Genomic DNA, 8408 nt, shown 5'->3' on the forward strand with positions numbered 1-8408 from the left:
AGGTTTACTCCTTAGCCTTTTATTCTCCCGAAGATGCCCACAAGGCAGTAGGACCATTTATCCATGGGTGGAGCACACTTGGTCGTTGGGTCACTCATGTGGACCCTCCTCCCTGGCCGTTGGCTGCCTGTCGCTGCTCGTCTGCCCAGTGGTGCAGTGTAAACACCACCCCCTCACATGGTTTAGCCCGCCTGCTGAGACGGTGTACCGGGGCATGGCGCTTGGAGCCACATGTGAGAGATTTAGGGATGAGTGGGGGCCAGTGATGCCCGTCCACCCTACCAGGTGTTGAAGAACTTCATATAAGTCATGCTATAATGATCAACTATGTCATGTGATGATGATATATTCTGTTCTGTTCGTACTGCCTTTTTGCGCACACGCTGTTGTTGTTAACTATAATAAATATATCCAAATCAATCAATGGACGTTTTCATTCTTTACCTAAATATTCTTAACAGGTTATGGGCCCAGAACGCCTAAGTACGATTAGGTAAACCGAATGAATGTGTATGAAATATATTTAATGAAATTTTTGTGTTAAACATGGCTGATGTAAACACGTTGAAATTCGCGAAACTGAATGGGTCGAATTACCGCTCTTGGTCCTTCAACATGCGCTTATATTTGGAGAGTCATGATTTGTTTGAGCATACAGATGGAACGGCTGAAACTCCAACGGAAGATGCTGATGCAGAAGTGCGACGAAAATTCGTTTCAAGTGCGAAGAAAGCCTGGACATATATATGTTTAGCCATAGAACCCGAATACCAGATTCATGTTAGAGATACAAACACAGCCAAGGAAGCTTGGGATGCCCTGAAAAGGCAGTTGGCTCGTGAATCATTGCTGCAAAAGTACGCTTAAGACAACAATACTACTCGCTTCGTTTTCATCGAGGTAATGATATGATGGAACATGTAAGTCAGTTAAAATCTTTGCACGATCAACTGAAAGAAATGAATGTGTCGATCGATGATAAGGAACTGGCCATGACATTGCTTGCCAGCTTGCCGGAAGAGTTTAAACCCTGATTACGGCACTAGATGCAGTGGGTGATGAGAATCTATCATATGATAAGGTGAAAAATATGTTATTGAACGACGTTGAAAGGAATGTGAATACAAAAGCTAAAGAGAATGCATATACAGTACGGGGAAAATATATGAAAGGCAAAAGCAACAATAATGAGAAAAATTGTATGGTATTTCGTGGAAAATGTCATAATTGCAAAGAAGTTGGGCACTTCGCCCGTGATTGTCAAAGCGGAATATGAAAAGTGGTGGGAACACCTTCCATCAAAAGGAAAAGAAGAATTCAGCTTGGTATGCACAGAAAGAAGATGCTTTGACTAATGAAGAGAAAGCATTGGTAGCTACTGATCTGCTGAATAAATCAGTATGGATTATTGACTCGGGAGCAACACAACACATGACCAGTGAGAAGGATCGCTTAACAGAATACATAGCATTTGACAAACCAAGTATTGTTCATCTAGGAGATAATCGGTCAATATTGGCATTTGGTCAAGGTACTTATCATATTGTGTGTGATCTGGGAAATCGTAATCAAGCAATAGCTCTACATGATGTTCTATATCTACCTGATCTTGATAAAAACTTACTCTCTGTTCGAGCAATGATCAAATTAGGTGCAACAGTGGAATTCAAAGGCAAGAGATGTGAAATTGCTAGAAATGGGAAGTTGCTAGCTGTTGGAAATCTTCTAAGTAAACTTTATTTGCTACAAACAAAAGAAGAAGATCATCATGTATACATTTCACAAAAACATTCTATCCTTGAACTATGGCATTATCGATATGGTCATTTAGGTATTGACAATATAAAAGAATTGATGAAAGGGGAAATGGTTTATGGAATAAGTAATGAAGACAAAAGTAAGGAACGTTCAATTTGTGAAAGTTGCATTATGGGAAAGCAACATAGAACTGAATATCCTAAAGGAGGTGGAAAGCGTGCAACTAATCTCATGGAATTGGTACATAGTGATGTCTGTGGACCAATATTGGTTAACTCATTTGGTGACTCACGGTATTTCGTAACTTTCATTGATGACTTTTCTCGTTACACGTACGTCTATTTTATCAAGAGAAAAGTGAAGTTTTAGAAAAATTCCAAGAGTTCGTTAATCATGTCACCAACCTCACTGGCAAACCAATTAAAGTGCTTCGTACCGACAATGGCGGTGAATATTGTTCAAAGGAATTCGAATCATATTTGAAACAAAAAGGAATTAGTCATCAGTTGACAGCTCCTTATAGTCCTGCACAAAACGGTGTCTCAGAAAGGATGAATAGGACACTTGTGGAATCTGCCACGTGTATGATGCATCATGCAAGTCTACCAAGAGAATTTTGGGCTGAATCTGTCAGCACTGCCGCCTATCTTCGAAACCGAAGTCCCAATAGCTCACTCAAAGGAATCACGCCTTATGAAGTCCTTTTTAATCAGAAGCCTAATGTGTCGCACTTGAAAGTATTTGGCTGCTTAGCATTTCTCCATATTCCAACCGAGAATCGTAGAAAATTTGAAGAAAAGAGCCGACGAGTTATTTTTGTTGGTTATCCTGCTGGAACCAAAGGTTATAAACTCTATGATCCATTATCAAAAAGATTTATCCGTGGAAGAGATGTTATGTTCGCTGAAAAGAAATTTTACGAATTTAGTAAGGATTCTTCTGCACAACCCAAATCTTTCTACTATCCCGAAGAAGATAAATCAATCGAAGTTCAAGAAAAACAACCTGAAAATGATGAAGGTGACCAAATTGTTGATGACATGAATGTCAATGAAAATGCAGTGCCTGGTCAAGTGGGAGAAAGTTATGAAGAACGTTTCTTGCGAGAGACTGAAAACTTGAATGCAAAAAGGATACGCAGACCTCCACGACGATTTGACGACGAGTGTTATATTGCTGATAACCTCACGGAAGATGTTGATGAGCCTTTAAACATAAAAGAAGCGTGGACAGGAGAACATGCAAATCAGTGGAAAAAGGCAACTGATTCTGAGTATGACTCTTTAATCAATAATGGAACATGGGAACTCGTTCCTCCACCAAACAACAAGAATATTGTGGTAAGTCGTTGGGTGTTCAAGGTGAAGCACAATTCTGATGGAACTGTCAACAGATTTAAAGCTCGTTTGGTTGCTCAGGGATATTCTCAATCCGAAGGGATAGACTACCAAGAAGTATTCTCACCTGTAGTTCGTAACACAACTATAAGATCACTGTTGGCTGTCGCTAATATCTATAATTGGAGATTCATCAAATGGATGTCCATACAGCGTTCTTGCAAGGAGAATTGCAAGATGAAATATACATGAAACAACCTAGTGGTTACGTTGACAAAGATAGACCTGAGTTCGTATGTAAGCTTAGGAAAAGTATTTATGGCCTCAAGCAGGCAGCTAGGTGCTGGAATACCTCTATTGACACCTATCTTACATCAAACGGATACAAGAAATCAACTGCAGATCCATGCGTCTATGTTAAGTCAGTAAAACAAAAAGGAAAAGATTAACTTCGTGATAATGGCTATTTATGTTGACGACATGCTATGGTTTTCAAATAATTCAGAGATGCTAAAAAAGGAAAAAGATATGATTGCTGAAAGATTTAAAGTGGACGACTTAGGAGAAGTGAAATATGTTCTTGGAATGGTGATTGAACGAAACCGCAAGACAAGAACACTATCCATTAGTCAGCCAAAATATCTGGAAGGGATACTTAAGAGATTTGGGATGGACCAATGCAAACCTGTCACAACACCGATGGAGACTGGAATGAAATTTGAGTCATTGTCAAAAGATGAGACACCAGTGGAGACTCAAAGATATCAAATGGCAATTGGTTGTCTGACCTATGCAGCTACTGCTACTCGTCCCGATATTTCATCGGCAGTCGGAATTTTGTCGAAGTTTATGTCTCGACTGAGCGTAGTACATTGGCAAGGTGTAAAGAGAATCCTCCGGTATTTAAAGGGAACGTTGGATTATGGTTTGTTATTCACGGCTACTAGTTCAGATCCTGTGTTATCCGGATATTCTGATGCAGACTGGGAGGTGATATTGAGACCAGACGATCAACTTCCGGATATGTGTTTCAAATTCAAAATAATACTGTCAGTTGGAGAAGTAAGAGACAGACCTCAGTATCCAGATCAACCACTGAAGCCGAGTACATAGCCTTAAGTTTAGCAAGCCAAGAAATTGTTTGGTTGAGAAGATTGCTTTCAAACATTGGAACACAGCAAGATGAACCATCTATAGTTTTCGAAGACAATCAGGGAGCAATAGAACTTACAAAAAATCCTAAATTCCATAATCGAACCAAACATGTGGACATAGCTTTTCATTTTGTCCGTGAACAAGTCAATCGTGATGTGATGTCTGTGGTATACTGTTCGACAGATAATATGTTAGCAGATATTATGACAAAAGCTCTACCAAGAAAAACTTTTGAGAACTTTCGAGATATGTTGGGAGTCAAGAAAATTAAGTAATTCCCAAGTTAGAGACATTAATTGGATTAGTTAAAAAAAACAACTTTTTATAGTATGATCATTAAGTGGGAGTGTTAAAGAACTTCATATAAGTCATGCTATAATGATCAACTATGTCATGTGATGATGATATATTCTGTTCTGTTCGTACTGCCTTTTTGCGCACACGCTGTTGTTGTTAACTATAATAAATATATCCAAATCAATCAATGGATGTTTTCATTCTTTACCTAAATATTCTTAACACCAGGTAGAGTGCAGAAGCCAGACACCAATGGTACTACCCCTCCTCAAAGCCCCTATGCCCCTATGTGCATATTAAAAACTGTGTTAGGATTAATATATTATATATATACTCTGATGATGGCTTTGGAATAAAGTTGAAACACGGTGCCATCCAGTAAACTACTATAGTGGCGAGAATCTCTCGTCCATACGCAGTCTAAAAGAGATTTGACTCGTCTCCAATCCCTGTGGGCTTGGTAGCTCAACAGGTAGAGCGGCGGACTAGTATCCCGAAGGCGCGAGTTCAAATCTCGTCCAAGTCACATGTTTTTCATGTGCATATTAAAAACCGTGTTAGGATTAATATATTATATATATTCGCCGTTTCGGAAATGGTAATTACACTGCGAAGACTAGTGACTAGTTGACAACGCACGCTGCATTGTGGTATATTTGAGGGGACGCTTTGCTTTACTAGCTCGTAAACAACTTTATTTTTTACCTGGGGAATTTATTTCGGTATCATTGTTAGCAAGATACTGAATAGTTGGAGTTGATTTCTGACTGTAAAATATTAAATATAATGGATGAACAGCATAATTGCGCTGAAAAAGATCAAGTTTGCCTTTATTCTGACTGTGATATTGTATTAACTGAGGATGACATACCTGGTGCCAAGCTCTGTAAGCCAGTCGAACAGTGCTCGATGGCAATATTAAAGAGATGGCTTTCGTGTCGTGGAGCTAAAATTACTGGGAAAAAGCTTGAGCTTGTGAACAGGTATGTGGATTTTTTTTATCAATTATCAAATTATGTGCGACGGTGCGACCTCTCAAACGTCTTAAAATAATTGCTTATTAATGTATCTTTTCAGAGTAAAGAATTACATTAACAATGGTTTGGATGGACAAGTTGTTGACCCTGACAGTGGAAAGAACTATCGAAAAAAAAGGATCACTCTAAGTACTCCTCAGACGACACCAGATGAAGCATTTCCCATGTCTGGATTCCAAACAGATCTTTCAATTTTACCAAGGGTGAGGTATGCCAACATTTGGAAGTTTCTAATAGATGATGTTGAAGTTAAAAAAGCAAGTATCTACTGAAAAACCTCTCGTGAAAGGTTATAATTTCTTCAAGTCTGGCAATGTTCAACATGTTCTATCACAAACAAGAAATGGTTTATATTTTATAAAAAGCAAAGTGCTACCTTCCATGAGAAAAGATAGTTATATAGTCAAAATAACAATGAATGAAAGATCTCTTGTGCAAAAAAGCTTTCTGTGATTGCCCTGCTGGAGTTGATGGACGCTGCAATCATGTAGCTGCTACATTGTTCTTGCTGGAATCTCTAGATTGTTCTTCAAATAAAGTAAACAATTTCGGCTTGCAAGATTCTGTTACTCCTTGCACTTCAAAGCCTTGCACTTGGAATATTCCTAAAAGAGCAGCTAAAGCTTCCACAATACAGGACATGAAGTTTATAAAGCATAGTTATAACAAGGAAAAATTCAAATCTGCTGAGGACATCTTAATCAAAAATTCCAGAGAAACAAAACCATCAAATGAGGATCTACATTCTTTTACAAGAAAATAAAGATTCTGGAAGCTGAAACAGGAATGAAGACTGGTTTGAGCTTCATTATTCCAAAGCCAAATGATGAAAATAACTTTAGGACTTCTGAAACTTCTGACTACAATCCATCATATAGTGCTCATTTAGATAGTGCAAGTATGCAGCTGGTTTCTCCAAACAAATATCTACCAATGTCACTAAATGAAATAAAAGCGAAGAGTGAAAGGGTTAAGAAAAGGTTGCTAGCATCAGTGAGTGACCGCAATCGCATAATGGAACTTACTGTCAATCAACACGAGTCAAAATTTTGGTATGATGTTAGACAACCTCGTATAACAGCATCAAAAGTCAAAAGATGCTTAATAAAACCAACAACAAGTCCTACCAAAGCTATTGCTGATGTTCTTGACTATCATACGCCAATTCAAACCAAAGCAATGAAGGATGGAATTGAATCAGAAGCTGGCATACTTAAAAAATATGAATTAATTTCTGGAAATACTGTTAGGAAGGTGGGATTTATCATTTCCTCTACTCATCCTTTTCTTGGGCATCACCTGATGGAATTACAAATGACAATGTACTACTTGAAGTAAAAAAGGTCACTGCCAAAGAGAATGAATCTTTCATGGATACATTGTGCAGGTTGTACATTTATAAGAAAAAAAATGGGAAACTTTACATAAATAATAATCATAAGTATTATTACCAAATGCAACAACAATTGTTTTGTGCTGGTGGAAAAGTGTGTCATTTTGTTGTTTCTAATGGTATTTGGGTTCACATTGATGAAATTTGTTTTGATGAAGTGTTTTGGAGTAAGACTCTTCCTAGACTACAGCAATTTTATTACACCCATGTTTTCCAGAACTTGTATATCCCAATATAAAATTTAATTGTGAAAGGTGGGGCAAAATTGTTCAATTCCCAGCCCAATTGTAATATAAAAGTTGTATAAATATATTAATTTTAAGTAATGATCATAAATGTTAAAATTTTGTAATTTTACCATCCTATACACAGAGTTCTATTTACAATAATACAGACCCAACATTTCATTTTGTCCAAATCTGATACATTGTGTCAATATTCAACTGCCCTAAAAATAATTATGTTATTAAAGGCCAGAAATTTGATATACAAACTACTACAATCCATATGTCTGAGGCAATATCAGCAAGAGAAATGGGCATTGAGCGATCAAATATATGCCAGTTTTTATTCTTTCCATGCACCTTTCTACATGAATTCGTAAACATGCTATTTTCTTGTTATGTTTGCTTTCTACAGTAAATTGAGATTTTCCTTTGAGAAAATGAGGTATAACAAGTGATGCACCAACTTCTGCTAGTTCATCTTGTATTAAAACCCTTTATCAGCCATAACAGCATCACCATAATTTAATTTTCAAGATAACCAGATCTTTTATTATTTCAGGATCACTAATTGAACCTGAGAAAAGGTCACTGGCAAAATGACAACCCCATTTGGTGTAATTCCCACCAAAGCTTTCATTGTGGAGTGAGATTTGTAGCTTGAATAGCAGGCTGCCTTATTGTCCAGGCTGGAGGGTGATTCCATTCTAATTTCAGTGCAGCCAATTATTGACACAACATCAGGACATAGTTGCTGGAATTGCAAAGGCATAACTGACTGAATGAGTTGTTTTACAGCCATTGAATACATACAATGGCTCAAGCTCTTGTCTCATGAATCTTAACCAACTTCTCACAATGACAGAAACAGGAAACAGCAACCCTAAAACGATGAGCAAGATCTTTTCTAGTAATCCAAGTCTAAGCCTTTAAGAGTAAACCATAGTGAATCCTGCCACTTTGTTAACTTTGCTGGACGCCAATTGTTCCTTCCAGAATTTGATGTATTGCTGTTTGTTTGAAAACTCTATAATGAATTTGTGGTTTTGTCTTCAATAGGTCAAAGCACATTAGGACATGGCTATAGGTAGGAAAGCCAGTATAAAAAAGCAATGTTGTCATTGGACATTTTATAATTATCAAGGTCAAATTGAGGCTTGTTGTTTAATTTAAATGTGAGCACCTGCACTTCTTCTTTCAATTGTTT

General features: G+C 37.5%; 1 non-coding gene across 1 annotated transcript; it reads left to right on the top strand.

The window, feature by feature from the left end:
• The first annotated feature begins 5001 nt into the window (after positions 1-5001).
• Positions 5002-5073, top strand: Trnat-agu. The gene has a single exon. It is a non-coding gene; the product is annotated as a tRNA-Thr (tRNA).
• Positions 5074-8408: the final 3335 nt, after the last annotated feature.

The sequence above is a fragment of the Xenia sp. Carnegie-2017 genome, unplaced genomic scaffold (assembly GCF_021976095.1).
Source record: "Xenia sp. Carnegie-2017 unplaced genomic scaffold, XeniaSp_v1 HiC_scaffold_23, whole genome shotgun sequence".
In the NCBI taxonomy this organism is placed as follows: domain Eukaryota; kingdom Metazoa; phylum Cnidaria; class Anthozoa; order Malacalcyonacea; family Xeniidae; genus Xenia; species Xenia sp. Carnegie-2017.